Genomic DNA, 19,657 nt, shown 5'->3' on the forward strand with positions numbered 1-19,657 from the left:
CCCTTTCCCTCCACCTCCAGGTCACAAAGTCATGGGCTCGATTCACATCCCAGTCCAAGACACAACTCAGACCCAAACAGGAAGTGCGCAGGTTTCATTTAAATCAGTTTATTCACATTCCTCCAGCCTCACTGGACAGGAACACTGAGACATCAAGTGAGAAACAGCAGGAAGAGGCCATTCAGCCCCTCTAACCATCAATGAGATGGTGTCTGCTCTCCCATCTCAGACAAATGTTTCTGCCCGATCCTCATTTCCTCGATCCCTTTGGTCTCCACACATCTGCTGGCTTCGGTTTTATGTGAGGACGGTCACTGTGGGTGGTAATTTACAGACAGTCGCCACCTTCAGAGGGGAGACATTTCCCCTCATCTCAGTCCCAGAGACTGGGATCCCTGGTTCAACTGGTAATGATGTTGTGCATTTCAATGTGTTCACCTCTCAGTCCTCGATTCTCTAAATGAAAGGGTTATCACATTTGATCTTTCTCCATCTGTTGATGACCCACCACTCCAGGGGCCAGTCTGGTAAATCTTCATTGCACTCTCTATAACAAATACTCTCTAACCTCTTTGTTAATCCTTTATGGAATTTATTTCCATCGTCTGCAGCAATGGACGATGTTGCCATGTTGCCCCAACCACTCACCTCCCCCCTGTCACTATTTCCACCTTCCCACCTCCCCCCTCACGTGGATCCACCTCTCACTCCCCAGCTCTTGCCCCATCCCCACCCCTCACCTCTTTTCTCTGACTATTTCCCGTCCACTCTCAGTCCAGAGGGAGGGTCTCGGCCCGAAATGTTGACGGTCCATTTCCCTCCACAGATGCTGCCCGACCCACTGAGTTCCTCCGGCAGTTTGTTCTTTGGTCTGTATAACCGGTGTTAGTATGGGGAGCGGGATTTTACACCATATTCCAGGGACAGTCTCAACAAATCCCAAATAATTGTCACTTTGCCCGGATCACTGGCCCCGCTTGCAGGGCAACAGTCTGCCGGTGTTTGCCCCCCAATGTGGTGAATCCCTCTGCTCGCCACCACCGTGGGCTCAGACATTTCCACAGATGAGCCCCTCCTGTCCCCACCGGGACAACCATCCTGTCCGACCCGTCTCTCACCATCTTCATCCTTTCAATAAAATCCCCCTCTCCCTCCCTCACCCCGGGGAGCCGGCATCAAACCGCCGGGCCGAGCGGTCTCCTCCTATCTCTCAGTGACACATCAGACTCCGGCCGCAGGAGACGCTGCACAAACTCCCCAACTTCCCTCCGAGGGAAATAGAAATCAGAAAGCGGACATTTACATTGAGATTTGTTCCGCTCTGTCCAGACTCCGGCACCGCAGCGAGAGACGAACTCAGCGGGGTAACGCCCTCTCGGCTTGTCCGCTTCCGCTATTGGGTGTAACCAGTGATTGACATTCCTGCGCACCAATGGAAAAAGCGCAGCTCTTGAAGCTTTGTTTTTCAGCGGTGGGGGAGGGGATGGTCACGTGATTGGTAGCTCAGCCGTTAAACCGATAAAGCTCGAGCTCTCCAGCGCGGGGGTGACGTAAACACCGCGCACGCGAGGGCAGGTCCCGGTGTGGGGACCTATGTGTGACGTCAGTCGCGTGGATTCACCTATGTGACGTCACCCGTGGGAGAGCGCTCCCATTTGAAAACACCTGAATGGACGTTTCTGATTATTTCAGTGGGACAACAACATTAATCACGGGTTTCATCACTGAATCCAGTGTTGTCTGATGTAAAGTCCCCTGTTATGTGTCCGGCTATGCCGTGTTGTTGGTGGAGTGGGCAGCGTGGTGTTTGTCTCGATTCGGGTCACACCACCAGAATTGCCAGCGGGGTCCACACACAGTGTATTAGTCAACAGAAAATCTCTCGTCCCTGCAGTCTTTGTCTCCTGGTAAACTCAACACCCTGACAATGTGGACCATAGACACCCCTTCCTCTTTAAAGTCAGTCATTCATTCAGACAGCTGATCGCTGAGAGGAATTATATTTATTGGTCATTAAAGTTCGCCCAGATTCGTTTGGACGGATTTGATGTGGAGTTCGGGGTGTCACAGTGAAAGGGCCGGACGGCCGAACTCTCTCCGTTGTCCAAACATCCTTCCAGGTGAGGCGACACTTCACCTGTGAATCTTCCAGGGTCGCCTATTGCGTCCGCTGCTCCCGATGCGGCCGCCTCTACACTGGTGACACCGGCTCCTCCGCAGTTGTGCGGGGTAGGGTTGTTTTTTGGGGGGTCGGATCAATGTTATTGTTCCCTTTTGTGCTTGGGGGTGGGTTTTGGGGGTTGATGATCGGGATGCCGTTCTTTTTGATGCGGGGGGTGGGGTGGGAGTTTGATTTTTCTCTCTGAACGACTTTCATGCTCTTTCTTTGTTTTGTGGTTGTCTGGAGAAGAAAAAAACCCGCGAGAATTGTTTATGGATACCTGCTTTCATAATAAACTGATCTTTGAACTATCCGCTCCCAGCGGGACTTCCCGGTGTCCAAACATTTTCAATTAGATTCCGATTCCCATTCCCGTCCCGACGTGTCAACCCATCGCCTCCTCTTGTGCTAAGCTGTGGTCACCCTCAGGGTCCAGGACCTGCACCTTATATTCCGTTCGGGTAACACCCCCCCCCCCCACCACCTGTTGGCAAGAATATCGATTTCTCCTTCCGGTGAACAAATCTCCCTCCCTCTCACTCCCTTTCTTCCTCTCTGACTTTTCACGTCCTCTCACGTGCTTATCACTTCTCTCTGGGGCCACTGCTCCTATTCTCCACTCTCCTCTCCTATTAGATTCTATTTTCTTCTGCTCGAGCTTTCCCACCTACCTGGCTTCACCTATCACCTTTCAGCTAGATATTTCCTCGCCTGCCCCGATTTTTTCACATAATTCCCCCATTCCATTTCAATCCTGAAGGAGGGTTCACTTTTCGATAGATGCTGCCCGGCCTGCTGAGTTCCGCCAGCATTTTTGTGTGTGTTGCTCTGTATTTCCAGCATCTGCAGACTTCGTCGTTTGTGATTTACCTCTCCGTTGTCCCTCCGCCCTCCGGCCACAGGTGGTGATGTGCAGACCTACAGCCACTGGTGGCGCCATACAGACCTCCGGCCACTATTGGCGCTACGGTGAACCTCCTGCGTCTTGCCGACCGCAGCGTTTGCAGGTGTGTTTCCTATTCGGGCGGTGGCCAGCTCCGTGTTAAATGTTTAACCTTCACGGTGACTGAAGGAAGCTGCAGGTTCATGAGGGACTGTTACTGTCAGATTCGGCAGTTCTTTCGGCTGCTCATCGGACCCAGGACTGATGTTTAATATTGTGGATCTGTGAATGTTGAATCAGTTCTGTATCAAATCCCCTGTCTCAGGTACTTACTGTCTCTACCACACTCACAATGTACACTAGAAAGACCACTCGGCCAATCTGTTCCCAGCCCATATTTCTGTTCCGTATCAGTATATCAAAATCTATTCCTGCTGTTCACCTCTCACTCTCCCTGTGATGACAGGTTGCAACTGGTCACCAGTCCGTCGGAGAAGAGAGTTCCCTTGAATTTCAGAGAATCACAGAAATCTACAACACATTACATGACCTTCGGCCCACAATGTTGTGCCGACCATGGAACCTACTCTAGAAACTGCCTAGAATTACCCTACCTCATAGCCCTCTATTTTTCAAGGCTCTATGTACCAATCTAAGAATCTCTTAAAAGACCCTATTGTATTAGTATCTACCACCGTCGCTGGCAGCGTATTCCGCACACAGACACCACTCTTTGTTTAAAAAACTTGGTTCTGACGTCTCCCCTGAGCCTACTTCCAAGCAGCTTAAAACCATGCCCACTCGTGTTAGCCATTTCCGTCCTGGGAAAAAAGCCTCTGGCTATCTGATGCGCCATCAATAACTCTCAGAGACATGAGTCAAGGTAGGCTTTTACTGGCTGGAAGAAAGCACCGTCAGCAGCAAGCAACCACCACACAACATCCTGGAGACTGAACGAGGAGCAGTGCCTCCAATCGCCTTTATACAGGGGTTTGTGGGAGGATATATGTCAAACTCAAGGCCCGCGGGCCAAATCTGGCCCGCGGTGGAATTATCTTTGGCCCGCGAGATAATATCTAATTACTATTAAAGCTGGCCCCAGTAATCGAAGCGCCTATGGCGTACGATATGGCTAATACTGAGTTTATTCAGGTACCAGGTTTTCAGGGTTTTTAGTGTTTATTCGGCAGTCTTGCTCGGCAGTCTTCTTCATAAGAAACGGAATTTGTAAAGTGAAACACTTTGTAGTTATAGCAGAGACTGAGACACATGAGAGCAGGATGAAAAAACGGAGGCAACGAAAGCTGCGTTCGCACGCGTCCGACTGATCCGGCCCGCATGAAGCTGCATTTTGCTCAATCCGGCCCGTGAGCTAAAATGAATTTGACACCCCTGAAGTAGAGCATAGAATTCAACAAACTGTGCAAATGCAAATATAATTAAATATCAATGAATAATGAAAGCAATGGGTGTAACCCTGGGGAACCTCACTAGGCTGGGCCTTGAGTCCAATAAACAGCCTCCCACCATCACTCTCTGCTTCCTACCATCAAGGCAACCGTGCATCCAGTAAGCCAGCTCTCTCTGGATCCCATGTGATCTAACTTTCCACAGCAACTTCCCATGCTGAACCGTATCAAAGGCCTCACTAATGCCCATATCAGCCTCGATCCTGGGACAGACGTGTCACAACTCAGCGAGCATAGATTTAAGCAGAGGATGAAGAGGTTTAGAGGGATCTGAGGAAGAGATTTTTCACTCAGAGGGTAGTTGAAATCTGGAACACACTGTCCGAGGTGGTGGTGGTGGCAGGTCCTTTCACAACATTTACGAAGTGGATGAGCATTGAAACTGCTGAGATACAGTCGGCTATGAACCAAGTGCTGATAAATGGGACCAGTGTAGACAGTGAGTGGATGGTCAGAACGGGTATGGCCGGCCAAAGGCCTGTTTCTGTGCTGTGTGACCCTCCACTCTGGACACACTAAATTAACGATGGTGGCACCACAAGGGATTGATCTCAAAACTCCACACCCCTGTCCAACCTGAAATAAACCAGACTGCACCCCTTTGTCGCCACTGCAAGTATCTGTTTCTCTCAAGGTAACATAGATTGGTCACTTCTGCTGAACAACTGGCAATTGATGAAGTTCCTGTGTCTTCTTCCATTAATATTGCTTCCTCACAGCAAAACTAACACTCTCACTGTGACAGAATCAGTGACTAAATCTGCCCCCAAACACTGTGCTTTCATCCCTGCACATTGTAACTGGAACCATCTCACTGAGGGTCTGATGGAGACACAACGCCTGCCCCTGCTTCTGACATTTTAAATACCCCCAGAATGGTTTTCTGATTCACTCTGAAGGTGATGGTACATTCAGCTCATCATCAGACCTGACAAACCATGTCTTCCCACAGCTGGTCCCACCTGTTGGTGTGTCCTCTTTCCTCCACCTCCGGGGAAGCTGCATCTCCACACAAACTCCTCACTTGAGTCGACAGTCTGTACCCGTGCCACAGGAAATCACATCACTGTCACTATTCCAGCTGCCACCATGCAGGAAGTGGTACCGCGACATAAAAGGCCGGACCGACAGGCTCTGGGACAGCTTCTTCACCAGGACATCAGACTGATGAACACATGCTGATTTGAGTGTACTCTATATTACATTGTCGGTTTTATTTATTATAAACTATTATAAATTACTATGATTGCACGTTGCACATTTCGATGGAGACATAACGTAAAGATTTTTACTCTTCATGGATGTAAGAAATAAAGTCAATTCAATTCAATTCCTGATTCTGTGTCTGACCTACTCGCCTCTGGGTATCCTCCGTCAACAAGCTTCTTCCTCAGTCACCACCTGTGAGATTACACACAAAAAACAATCAAAACGATCTATGAGACAGCTCCTGTACCCCTCCACCCCTGAACATGTTTAAACTCTCTCCTCAGCCCCTTCCCTATTACCTTTCCCATTCAGACTCCCGATGTGCCAGCAGATCTCATAGGAGGCTGTAGAAACCCGTGACCTTCTCTGATGTACAATTCAGTGACCTCGTTCCCTATACGCACTCGCAGCCCATGACGGCTGTCCTAGATTCTGGGGCTCTGTAACACACAATTTTGTAACACGTAATCTTGTTAGCAGCGAGATTGGACAGTCATTAAAATGATTGTTGTTTCCTGAAAGGACACGCGGGGTAAGCTGTTTGATCCAATTCACCAGATCCCCCCTTGTTTACAGCTTAATTCGTCTCGGGACCCGGACCCACACTCCATTCATAATCTCTACCCACACACAGACAGAGCCGTCCCTTCACACCAAACCCCTCGGAGAACCACAAGGGACTGATCCCACAGCCGGGGCTCGGTGGCAAAGTTAAAACCGGGGCTGAGGAGAGCCTGGAGCCTCCAGTCGAGACAAAACCGCGCTGCCCACTCAGTCAACAACTGGACACAGGACTTTACGTCACACAGCACCGGATTCAGTGCTGAAACCCTAATTTAATTTTGTTGTTCCACATCGTACGAAACAAAAGGTGTTTTAAAATTGAAGCGCTCCCCCTGACGTGACGTCACACAGGAGCCCCCACGCGCCTGACGTCACCCACGGTCTCCTCATACCTGCATCTGCTGTCACGAGCACGGTGCCTTACGTCACACACGCGCTGCTGTGCTCGAGCTTTTTCGGTTTAACGGCTGAGCAATTAAGCACGAGCCAACGCCCCCCTCCCCGAACAGTCAACAGAGGAATTGAATTGATTGCAGAGCTGCGCTATTCCCATTGGTGCGAAGTGATGTCAATCACTGGGTACACCCAGTAGTGAAGGCGGACCAGCCGAGCGGGCGTAGAGCCGTCTCCGGCTGCAGCTGGAACTGCACGTTAAAGCGGAACAAATTTCAAATAAAATGTCCCGCTTTTTGATTTATATCTATTTCCATCCGAGGAAAGTTGGGGGCGTTTCTGAAGCGTCTCCGACAGCCGGAGTCTGAGGAGTAGTAGGAGACCACACGATCCGTCGCTTGATGCCGCTTCCCCGTGGAGGGATCACGACATAAAAAGTGAGGAGAGGGGGTATTTTATTGAAAGGATGAAAATGGTGTGGGAGGGGACGGACAGGATGTTTGTACCGGTGGGGACAGGAGGGGCTGATCTGTGGTAATATCTGTGCCCACGGTGGTGTCGATCAGAGGGATTCACCACATTGGGGGGCAAACACCGGCAGACTGTTGACCTGCAAGCGGGGTCAATGGTCCGGCAAAGTGACAATTATTTGGGATTTGTTGAGACTGTACCTGGAATATGGTGTAAAATCCCGCTCCCCATACTAACACGGGTTATACAGACCAAATAACAAACTGCCGGAGTAACTCAGTGGCTCGGGCAGCATCTGTGGAGGGAAATGGGCCGTCAACATTTCGGGCCGGGACCCTCCCTCTGGACTGAGAGTGGACGGGAAATAGTCAGAGAAAAGAGGTGAGGGGTGGGGATGGGGCAAGAGCTGGGGAGTGAGAGGTGGATCCAGCTGAGGGGGGAGGTGGGGTTGGAAATAGTGACGGGGTGGCAGTTGAGTGTTTGGCGAAACACGGGGCTACAGAAGATGGAAATTAATTCCATATAGGATTACCAAAGTTTTCAGAGAGTATTTGTTACAGAGAGTGCAATGAAGATTCACCAGACTGATCCCTGGAGTGGTGGACCATCATATGGAGAAAGATCAAATGTGATAACCCTTTCATTTAGAGAATCGAGGACTGAGAGGTGAACACATTGAAATGCACAACATCGTTACCGGTTGCACCAGGGATCCCAGTCTCTGGAAAAGTGGGTGGACTGTCTGGGACTGAGATGAGGGGAAATGTCTCCACTCCGCGGGTTGTGAATGTCTGTAAATCCCCACCACAGAGGGCGGTGAATACTTGGTGACTGTCCTCACATAAAACAGAGGCTGGCAGGTGTGTGGAGACCGAAGGGATCGAGGAAATGAGGATCGGGGAGGAACGTGTGGCTGAGATGGGAGAGCAGCCGTCATCTTGTAGATGGTTAGAGGGGCTGAAAGTCCCACCTGTTTCTCACTTGATGTTTCAGTGTTCCTGTCCAGTGAGGCCAGAGGAATGTGAATAGAAATTAGTGTTTATAAACATAGACTGATTTAAATGAAACCTGCACATTCCCTGTGTGGTCTGAATTTTGTGTTTGACCGGGATGGAAATCGAAACTCTAACTCCGAGAACTCTGTGACCTGGCAGTGGAGGGAAAGGGATCGGGGAAGATATGGAGGGGAAAAGCTAAATACGTATCCAGTGTACGTATGAAAATAGGATAGGGAAATAATGAAATGATGTGGGAAATGTGGCGGTGGATTGGGCAGCGTGTGAGGAGAGGAGCAGAGACTCCGAGTCACGTGGGAGACCCAAAGTCATGTGACCATTTTTCACCGCGGATCCGCAGCACCTGTGGGTTTGTTTCTGAGGCCCCGCCCACTGCCTGATGACGCTATTACAGATCGCGCATGCTCCGTTGTTTTTCGTTCTTTGTGGAAGCGGGTTGGCCGAGGGATCGGGATCAGGAGGGATCCTTCCCCCCTAGGGCGGGGAGCCAGGAATGGATTATTCTCTGCGGGGCAACACCAACAATTTCCCTTCGGTGAGTACTGAAGCTGGTTCCGAGCGGGGAGGTCTGACGTCGGGCAGTGAGTTAAACTCAAACAAGAGAAAATCTGCAGATTCTGGAAATGCGAGCAACGCGCACAAAATGCTGGAGGAACTCAGCAGGCCGGGTAACAGCTAGGAAAAGAGTACAGTCAACGTTACCGGCCGCAATCCTTCGGCGGGACTGGAGAATAAAAGATGGTGGGTGGGGGGCGGAGAGAAGCACAAGGCGATCGGTGAAACCTGAAGGGGGAGGGGATGAACTTTCACCAACTGGCGGCCTCGCCTCGCTTCCTTCACAGAATCTGCCGGGGTCGGTCCGGGTTGTGAGACCTTCACACCGAACCGTCTGAGATGAGCCGCCGCTCAGCGCCTGTTGTTCTGGTCCGATTAGCAGGATGACGTTAAACGTATTTCTATCTCTTAACTGACGGAGAATTGTATAACTTATGTTCCGTGTTATCTGAATGTACTTGCCTGTGATGCTACTACAAGTCAGTGTTTCTCCGTACTTGTGCACTTGACATCAAATTCAGCAGGACCTGAGAAATCTCTGTGAGATTTGATCAGTGATGATCATCTCGGCAGCTCGGTAGGTCGAATGTACGAGACAGTACACTGTTAAATGCAAAACCCTGAACAGTGCTGATGATCAGAGGGATCTCAGACTCCAAGTTCATCGCTCCCTGAAAGAGACTGCACAGATTGATCAGGTGGTTAAGAAGGAAAATGGCATGGTTGTCTTTATTAGTTGAAGCATTGAGTTCAAAAGTCGGGAAGTTGTGTTGCAGCTTTATAAAACTAGTTAGACCACATCTGGAGTGCCCTCATTTTCGGAAGGAAGTCAGGGCTTTGGAGAAGGTGCAGAAGAGGTTTACCAGGATATTCCATGGATTAGAGGGCATGAGCTATAATGAGAGGTTGGACAAAATTGTGTTGTTTTCTCCGGAGCTGTGCTGGCTGGAGTGAGACTGGATAGACGTTTATAAGATTACCAGAGGATTAGAACTAAATGCTAAATGGACATTGAACCCCTAAACACTACCTCACTTTTAAAATATATAGTTTTTCTGTTTCTTGCACGATTTTTAATCTATTCACAGAAACATACAAACCCTACAGCACAATACAGGCACTTTGGCCCACAAAGTTGTGCCGACATGTCCCGAACTTGGAAATTTCTAAAGTTACCCATAGCCCTCTAGTTTTTTAAGCTAGTTTTTCTCTTTTTTTCTCTCATGTCTCCAGGTACCTATCCAAAAGTCTCTTAAAAGACCCTATCGTATCCGCCTCCACCACTGTTGCCAGCAGCCCATTCCACACACTCACCACTCTCTGAGTAAGAGACTTGTCCCTGACATCCCTCAGTACCTACTCCCCAGCACCTTAAACCTGTGCCCTCTTGTGGCAACAATTTCAGCCCCAGGTAAAAGCCCCTGACTATCCACACGATCAGTACCACTCATTACCTTATGCACTTCTGTCAGGTCACCTCTCATCCTCTGTCGCTCCAAGGAGAAAAGGTCAAGTTCACTCAACCTTTTTCCATGAGGCATGCTCCCCAATCCAGGTAACATCCTTATAAATCTCCTCTGCACCCTTTCTAAGGCTTTCACATCATTCCTGTAGTGAGGCGACCAGAACTGAGCACAGTGGGGTGTGTCAAGGGTCCTATATATCTGTGACTTTACCTCTCATCTCCTGAATTCAATCCCATGATTGATGAAGGTCGATACACTGTATACCGCCTTAACCACAGTGTCAACCTGCGTGGCAGCTTTGAGTGTCCTCTGGACTCAGTCCCCAAGATCCCTCTGATCCTCCACACTGCCAAGACTTACCGTTAATGCTATATTCTGCCATCATGTTTGACTTAACAAAATGAATCACTTTACACTTAAATGGGTTGAACTCTATTTGCCAGTTCTCAGCCCAGCTGTAACCTCTGACAGCCCTCAACACTATCCACAACACCCCCAACCTTTGTGTCGTCAGCAGATTTACTAACCATCCCTCACTTCCTCATCTAGGTCATTTATAAACATCACGATGAGCAAGTGTCCCAGATATACATATACTGCATATATGTCAAACTCAAGGCCCACGGGCCAAATCCGGCTCACGGTGAAATTATCTTTGGCCCGCGAGATAATATCTAATTACTATTAAAGCTGGTCCCAGTAATCGAAGCGCCTACCGCGTATGATATGGCTAATGCTGAGTTTATTCAGGTACCAGGTTATCAGGGTTTTTAGTGTTTATTCAGCAGTCTTCTTCAAAAGAAACGGAATTTGTAAAGTGAAACACTTTGTAGTTATAGCAGAGACTGAGACACATGAGCGCAGGCTGAAAAAACGGAGGCAACGAAAGCTGCGTTCGCACGCGTCCGACTGATCCGGCCCGCATGAAGCTGCATTTTGCTCAATCCGGCCCGTGACCTAAAATGAGTTTGACACCCCTGATACTGTAACTGATCTAGTTATTTATTTTTATTGTTTCATTTTGTGTTTTCTTCTCTTCTGTATTATGCATTGCATTGAACGGCTGCTGCAAATTTAACACATTTCATGACACATGCCGGTGATAATAAACCTGATTCTGATTTTGAGAGGCACATTCAGACAGTTCAGAGGTAATCTACTGTAAACAGAGTACAATTTGTCCGTAAATGTTTGAAAATGTTTTTTTTTCTGTGCACTTCTCTCACTGAATCACCTACTGCAAGTTCTAATCTGTGATTAAGACAGTGCCAAATTGTCACATCAGGGTAATGTTCCTTGAGAATTGTAGCAACACCAGATTTGACACTATGCATTACACTCACTCCGTCACTAGCAAAAGCTACAAGGTTCTGTTTCAGGTAAGAGTCATCAAACGCATGGTTATTGAGACAGTTCAATAGATGCTTAGCAATAGTTGCAGCTTTCTGATCAGGCAGTTCGATTAGATCTAAAAACATAAAATGGGGATCACCTGCTTTATCACTTTCACAGTTCAAACCACCTGCCTTATCATTTTCACAGTTCAAATAATCTATTAGGGTGGTCTTACTGCTTGTTGATTCATCCATGAGAACAGAAAATTTGACATTTATCTGCTTGATATACTGGCAAATTTTCTTTTTCATGTTAATGGCCACAGTTAAAATGCAGAAGTTTACACACATTGTAGCCAATTACATTTAAACTCAGTTTTTCACAATTCCTGACATTTAATCCTAGAAAACATTCCCTGTATTAGGTCAGTTAGGATCACTATTTTAAGAATGTGAAATGTCATAATAATAGTAGAGGGTGTAAAAGAGGTTTACAGGATAATGTCTAGATTAGAGTACATGAGCTATAACGAGAGGTTGGACAAACTTGTGTTGTTTTCTCCAGTTACCCGGGCTCGTCAAAAATGTGTAGACTTCTCTTCATTTGCATTCAGTGATCCAAACCAGGAGTCCGGGCTGTCTATTTCCGCAGAATTGAAAAGGAAGTCCCGCCAGCAGGTCACTTGAGGCTTTTTACCGCAGATCTGGCCTGCCCTCTGTTTTGTGATGCAAGATCAGGTGGTGTGTTCGCACAGTCTCCGGATGGGTGGTGATGCTTCCTCTGTGTTGTGTTGGGACATCTGATGTTGGCCACTGAGTCCCGTTAACTTCCCTCAACTGGCCTCGCTTCCTTCAGCTTGATGGCTGTTGTTTCTCCCCAATTGTGGTGGGTGAGAAAGAAGAACGTCCCAGGTTGTGGGGATCTTTGATTTCACTGCCTGCTTTACCGAGGGACTGGGAGGCCTAGGGGGGAGAATGGTTTCTGTGATGTGCTGATCTGTATCCAAAGGTCTCTGCAGTTCCTCGCAGTCACGGGCAGAGCAGTTACCATGCAAAACCTGAACTGTCCAGATGGGAAAGTTTCTATGGTGTGTTGATAAAAATGTGGTGAGGGTCAAAGTATATGTGGCAAAGTTCTTGTTGTTTGTTCTAACTTTGTCATTTTAGAATCTTTCATACGGTAGTGTATGCTGTTAATTCAGTATCTGTGTATTGATCACTGATTGTCCTTGATCCCTTCTCCCACCTGGTTCCATCTGCTCATTCTCTGCCTATCTTGTTCAAACTCTGTCCAGTCTCCTCACTCCTGCTTCAGTGATATACATCAACCATCTGGGTCAACCTCGGTCCACCCTGTATCCCACCTCCGCAATGTTATATATCAGCAATCTTTCTTTTAACCTGTGTCTTCATTGTGAAGTGTTCTTTTGCACCTTTGGCCTCGCTGAGTTATTTCCAGAATCGGTTTTTGTTAGCTGGAATGACGGAGGGTCATCAGGTACCAGTTGTGTTGTGCATTGGTGTGGAGGTGCTAGTTTTTGAATAGTGACTTGGTGACACATTATAGCATTTTACTGGCAGCAAGGAGTACTGGGAGAGTTGGTGCTTGGGCTATAATCCTGCGATCAGCATTCCAGGCATATGGAACTGTTGGTGTTTTGGCTTTGACTTTGGTTAGTGCTTCTACAGATGGGGCTGGATGCTCGTCCTTCTGCAATGAAGAAGATATCTCGAGAAGCTGGACATTGGTTGTGGGGAAATCCCGGATTGCACTACCCAGTCTGAGATGTGCTGACGATATGTGAGACTCTCAGGGTGGGTAAGTGGCAGGTTCAGCTGTGTGACTCTGTGAGGTTGGATATCACAGTTTTAGATACAAGTAAAATGCCCTTGGGGATCAAGCTGTCAGGCAGTGGGAATCAAACAGAAACTCAAGATACTGGGCATCTGTACTAAAAACTGAAAATGTTTGAAGCCATTCTCATGAAACGTTATTAACCTGAACTGCAAGGATTGTTCCTCTCCCTACAGCTGTTCCTTACCTGCTGAGTGTTTCTGGTAATTCCAGCTTTTTATTACATTCACCCTGGAATGGTTTATATTTCCTGGAATGGATCTCTTTGAACCTGGAAACAGAAATGGCTCGTTCTGTGATGGTAGAAGAGTGAAGAAAGCACAACTTTGCCTGCAAATTACCCTGGTACCAATTTGTCTCTTATTCCTGGAAATGTGTGCAGTACAGTTGTTGCTAACAAGGTTTGCAAGAATAATATCAGCAATGATTGACTTTATGTATGAGGAGCACTTGATGGTTCTGGACTTGTGTTCAATAGAGTTCAGAGGGATGGTGGGGGTGGTGGAGGGATGTATGGTTAAGTAAACCTACCGAATGCTGAAAAGCCTGGATACAGTGGACATGGAGAGGATGTTTCCATTAGATAGAGAATCTGTGATCTGACAGCACAGTCTCGTAAAAAAGATGTTTCTCTTTAAAACTGAGATGTGAAAAAATATTTGCCCAAAGGATGTCTGATCTGTGGAATTTGTCGCCGCAGATGATGGTTGAGGCTGCCATTTGCGTATGTTTATGAGAGAGATTAATATATTGATGATTGCTAAGTCACTTTAGGGTCACAGTGGGAAGGCAGGAATATGGTGTTTGAATAAAAATCAGCCATGGTTGAGTGGTGGGGCAGACCAGATGGATTGAATCACCTAATTCTGTTCCTGTGTCTTATGTCTTACCATGACTGAATGATGGCTCCTTCTTATCCCATATCGTTTTGTGATGTGTGAGGGACAATAAAAGATTGTTCACTGAGATCATTATATCTGCCGTCAATGTTTACATTTCAGTGAATTTTGCTCTTAGTAACATTAAGCAGAAATGTTTGGTTCTTTTTATTGTTATTGTGCTTCATTATCTTTCATGTTAAAGTTAGACCTGGGGTGAGAGATTTATTGGAAGAAAAACCCCAACTGGAAGGAAACCACGACTGAAGATGAGGGAACAGCAAGAAGTGAACCAGCCCGAGGATTGAGAGCATCAACTGGAGAGAACCCATCTGACTCGGAGATTCCAGTGATTCATTCAGGAGAAAGTTTGGTGAGTCTCATTTACTCAATCACTGGTCATTTAGACAGTACATACCTGTACAAGGGAAGGTAGGGAATAGTTGGAGTGAGACTGAATGTGCCCAGCAGAACCAGTTATGCCTCTGTCAGACACAGTTGCAATCACTCCGGGTCTGGTAATGTGCTTCCAGCAGCTCAGTCCTTTAAAGCCACTCCCATTCTGTGGAAGTCGAATCTGGAAAAAGTCACTCAGAGACCGTATAAATACAAACTCTTTATTCCAAGCACCCAGGCCTTACTCAGTTAGTCGCTCAAACAGGAACAGTCTATGACTGTTGCTGCCCAATCCACTAACTGACTAACAATACCCCTTACAGCACAGATATATCCGTCCAGGTACTCCCCACACAAGACAGGCTGGAGCCAAAGTTATTTACTACATGACAGCCCCTGAAGACAATTTACAAAATAGTCATAATGGCTTACACACACAGACCAGACTGCAGCTGTCCTATCTCTACGCATGAGTGCACAAGGAGATGAGCATCTTGAAGCCCTATCTATCTTCCCTCAAGCAGAAATACGGCTCAGCATGGCTTAGCACATCTGTTGAATATCAGCAGTTTCTTTCAGAAAAACAGGCTGCTCTTGTTTAACAAAGTGTTAACCCTTTTACATACATTATCATTCCTTCCTTTTGATCATTATGTACAACTATTGGGCCATAATGCAATATCATGCCCGACATATTACCTAACAGGTCTTCAACCCTTCGGTGAACCCATGTAAATCCTACCCTACTTTCTTGATGCTGTCAATCTCCCTGGCAGTGTGCTTGGAGAGGGATGTAATGTTAGTAGACTCATCAGGGATATAAGTGCAGCATTCTATGTCACTAATAGCACAGGTTCCCCCTTTCTCAGTGAGGATAAGATCTAAAGCCAAATGATTCTGTAGGACTGTTTGCTGGATTGCACTCATTTCAGTGGATATTTCTGTTACTTGGGTCTGTGTTTCTGTCAGAGCCTCTGCAGTATTGTGTCCGGCTACTCAAGTGCTGTAGCCAAATTGATTATCTCTGGTAAATTCCTGGCTACTCCATAGGAGAGAAAAGTGATCATCCAAAATCACTCAGTCTCAGTTATTCCTCTCCGCTGCTGGGCACCTGCAAGTCTGGCCAGGATGCATGTTTCCCAGTCTAGGAAGTTCTGTTTGGTGGAGGCCTGAGGTACCATCCCTCAGAACGCTGACAGCCACAGTCATCTCTGACTGGACTGCAGTTCCTCATCTCACTTCCCCGGGTGTTATTTGAGAAAGCCCAGGCTGAGAGTTCCTCACTGTGGTTGAGTGGGATTACTGTCATTGGAATCATAGTTTTTCCATGCTGTGGAATTTTGACACAAACCCAGCAGGTTCTACATTTTTGGCATAGGTGGGGCAGAGTGACAGAAAAATGTTAATGTGGGGGCCCCTGGATGCTGGGGTGAGCCCTCTCAAAGACAAACACAAACACCACAATCAACCAATACATTTTCCTTTAGTCCGAGAGAGTCCTTCTACTCAATTCCTTCAGTAGCACATTTGTAGTCTGTTTGATGTATCCACTGAGATTGCTCTTCGTGGAGTGGTCAGTAACACCTGATATGGTTGCTCCACCGAGATCCGAGTTTCCCACAATCCCAGTTCTTGATCAGGACAATATTCCCAGGTCCTATGGTGGGATAGTCACTCCTCTGTGCGGGGTAGTTCTCTTCCTTGTAAGCCTGTTGTACCTGTGAATGTAATGCTTGGAGAATTTTGGTTGGTTGGCATATAAATTTCCCCATCACTTCCCCTAGGGTATGCAAATCCAATTTTGCTGGTAGACTTTCTGGGAGCAATGGTACACAAGTCCCCAGGGTGTCCTCATGGGCCATCCATACATGATTTCAGCTGGTGACAGCCCTCTTTTCCCCTGTGGGGTAACCCTCATGTAGAATAGGCTAGCAATACGACCTTCAACCGAGTGAGTCCAGTCTCCGCTGTTGGTTTGGCTAATTTACTCTTCAAAGTGCCATTGACTCTTTCCACTAAGCCAGCGGCCCATGGGTGGTGTACACAGTGGAAATGTTGCTTGATAGCTAGGTTGTTACATATCTCTTCATTTATTTTCGCCACAAAGCGTGGGCCATTGTCAGAGCTCAGCATCTGTGGCAGGCCGTACCTGGGAGTTATTTCCCGTAATAATACCTTATCAACAGTCATAGCAGTATTACTGGTAGTTGGAATAGCTTCAATCCATCTACTGAACACATCTATAATAACTAAGCAGTATCTATAGCAATTTACTCTAGACAATTCAATAAAATCAACTTGTAGACACGAAAAAGGTCCACCTGTCAAGGGAGTCATACCCGGTGTGCAGGGTACAGTTTACCAACCATTCCCTCCTTTCCCAGATGCGTACAGTAATGTATATTACAAATCAGTATTGGTGAAAACTGTGTAGGAACACAAACCTGTCCCGCTGGGGTGATCCAGAAACCTCGGTCGGGGTCTTTCTGGCACCCCACCTGGAACTACAGCTTGCACTCCTCCTCAGAGGCGTCCCCCTGAAAAGTACGTACCTCCCACATGTCTGGCAAACCCGTTCTGCTTAAGTCACGGAAGGTTGCTTGACTGGAATCCCTGTTTCGTCAAGGTGTAAGTGAGGAACCCTAGGCTCTTTGGCTTGAACCCAAGGCAAACCCTCACGGTGGTATGGGGAACCACCAGTCCTCTCTGTCGCCAAAGGAAATCCAGAACTTTGGCCAGAAATTCACTGCCCTCTCTTCCTTTAGCCTCTCCAATCACCGTGACTGGGAACTAATGGTCCTCGAGGGGTGCATAGTATTGGCTTAACTTAGTTGAGCACCCCATAGGGTCGTAGCACAGAGTCACATGATAGTTGGCCGCTGCCAGAAGGGGTTCAAACGCAGTGGAGTCCAGATTAAGTGCCACCATTGGGTGGTCAGAAACTGGGGAAGATGTCTGGTGGTGACTGAAATGAAACGTCACACTGGTTCCCCCGGAATTCCATCTGCAGAACCCAGACGGACTGATTGTGGCGTCTGATGGCTGAAATACCTTTTCTACCATTATTTCCTGATTGAGAGTGTTTGTGATTGCCCCCACATCAATCAGAAACAGAATTGGAATTCCAGCAACCTGCAATATTACATTAAGCTCTTCCTGAGAGGTGGTACTCACGGTAGGAAGCATCCTTGCTCGTCAATTTCTAAACAGGTCGTTGTCCCCACCTGTCCCTTGGTAGGTTTTTGTTCCCATTTCTGATCCCCAGATATAACCCGCGTCCTTCTTCCTGCTGAACATATTCACTTTTAGTATTAGTTCCCTTCAGGGTTGATCAGGATTCGAAAGCCCGGTCACAATAATATGTCAAAGCTCGTCACATTCGATTTCAGTCATTGTCAGGCCAATCCATATAATTTATTTTAATCATGTTGGCTAACCTAGTTGGTAAGCATTGGAGGAGTAAGTCATTAAACCTGGGGTACAGATTCCCATCTTTAAAGGCATGGTCTCCTACAGAAGGGCTACAGCAGGCCTCAAATCTCTCCCAATAGTCTGGTCTCAATTTCCCAGGCTTTGGTTTGCATTCAAGTACTTTAGTGATGTTTACAGGTTGCTGGAGAGCCCTTTCCAAGGCTTGAATAATCTGGTCTGTCTGTTCATTCTCATTATGGTTTCCCGCCTGTAACTCCTGACAGGTTTGGTATCTCAATTCTGCTTTCCATTTCCACTCCTCAGCAGCTGAGAGAATCGTGCAGCAGAGACCGAATAAATCTTGTGGGGTGACATTAAACATTTGTATAGTACTGCGGACACACTGAGCAAACTGTGCTGGTTTTTCTTTTCTATCTGGGACCTGATTCATGATCATTATCAGTTCTGGAGGCTTCCAGGGTGCATACACAGGAATCACTGAGGGCTGCCCCTCCTCCTGCTCATGGATTGGGCAGCATTCAGGTGGGCAATTGTCTTTGTGGAGCCATTAACTGGGGTTTTATTGGATTCTTCCCTCCCTGTCTCAGAATAATTCTAGGTATTCGCTTTCTGGATCTCAGGGTATAGGGACCTCCCATTCCCTGCCACCGCTGTCTTACGCGAGCCGTCTCTGTCTCTGAGGTGGGTGGGGGGGGGGGGATACGGTGGGTGCCCATTCCTCATCACGGTTACTGTCCTCAAACAGGGTCGGTATGCCAGACATGGGTTCGGGATCCCTTGTTTCCCTATCAGTTCGAACTTCAGAGTGAAATTCCTGCCCTTCTCTCCTATCTAGGCCGGCCTTGGTTTGATTACGTTGTTTTCCCAGCTCTCGTTTGTGGCTCCCATCCAGCCATTCACGTTCCGCTGTTAGCGTCTCCCAACCTTTGGCGTTCCTTCTGCGGTACATAATTGTATCCCTTTCTCACATGCATTATTCCTCCAACTTGCTAATAATATATTGTTCCACTTTACTTCTGCCTTTTTCTTCAAATCCCTTTTCAACAATTTCCACTTCTTTCCACATTTCTTTCTCCATATCAAATTTACTGCTTGTTTTCATGAGGTAATATCCCTGGTTCCTCCCCAGTGGCCACATTTTGTTCCCCAATTTATTATTCAGCGCTGCACTCAACATTCGCAAATCTTTTTCCTTGTCTGGAAAACTCTCACTCATATTGTGTAGGGCTGCTCCTGGCCCATTCAAAGCAATCGACGGCAATTGACCCATGTTCTCCAAGTAATATACCCTGCTGGTACCCCCTGCCCACATAATAAATTTACCCAGCACATCTGCCTCCAGCCCACTTAGTAAAATTTTGCCTACCTTATACAAGTCTCCCGACAGATTCTTTCTCGATCTCATCAAGGTATGCGAACAGCCTTGGGCGAGGGACCATTCCTCCAAAGGAACTAACGGAGAACGACAAAAGATAAAATATCTATTGGGCGCCCAGTCGGTCTCCGCAGTCCCCAGAGTGGTCCAGCCGCTTACTCAGCCCGTCTGCTTGGCACTCCCTATATTGGTATCCTGTT

The 19,657-nt window shown here is 47.3% G+C and overlaps 1 protein-coding gene and 2 long non-coding RNA genes across 8 annotated transcripts in view; 2 read left to right on the forward strand and 1 right to left on the reverse strand.

Annotated features, from left to right (window-relative positions):
- Nucleotides 1-19,657, forward strand: part of LOC140721021 (uncharacterized) — a 689,868-nt gene that overhangs the window by 652,053 nt on the left and 18,158 nt on the right. The gene's annotated exons all lie outside the window — the stretch shown is intronic.
- LOC140720983 (uncharacterized) lies at nt 5,283-6,790 on the reverse strand. Its single transcript, XR_012097294.1, has 3 exons — nt 6,679-6,790; nt 6,022-6,162; nt 5,283-5,914 (listed from the first exon to the last, which is right to left on the reverse strand). It is a non-coding gene; the product is annotated as an uncharacterized lncRNA (long non-coding RNA).
- The window catches only part of LOC140721018 (uncharacterized), a 45,910-nt gene continuing 33,351 nt past the window's right edge, over nt 7,099-19,657 (forward strand). For 4 of the 6 annotated variants that reach the window (XR_012097302.1, XR_012097300.1, XR_012097297.1 and 1 more), the window contains exons 1-2: nt 8,592-8,701; nt 14,460-14,627. The gene's annotated coding sequence lies outside the window, so the exon portion shown is untranslated. Of the gene's footprint in view, nt 7,117-8,582; nt 8,702-14,459; nt 14,628-19,657 lie in introns of those variants that run through there. The other 2 variants (XR_012097299.1, XR_012097298.1) reach the window with 2 other exon arrangements.

Source organism: Hemitrygon akajei, unplaced genomic scaffold, assembly GCF_048418815.1.
Source record: "Hemitrygon akajei unplaced genomic scaffold, sHemAka1.3 Scf000049, whole genome shotgun sequence".
Taxonomy (NCBI): domain Eukaryota; kingdom Metazoa; phylum Chordata; class Chondrichthyes; order Myliobatiformes; family Dasyatidae; genus Hemitrygon; species Hemitrygon akajei.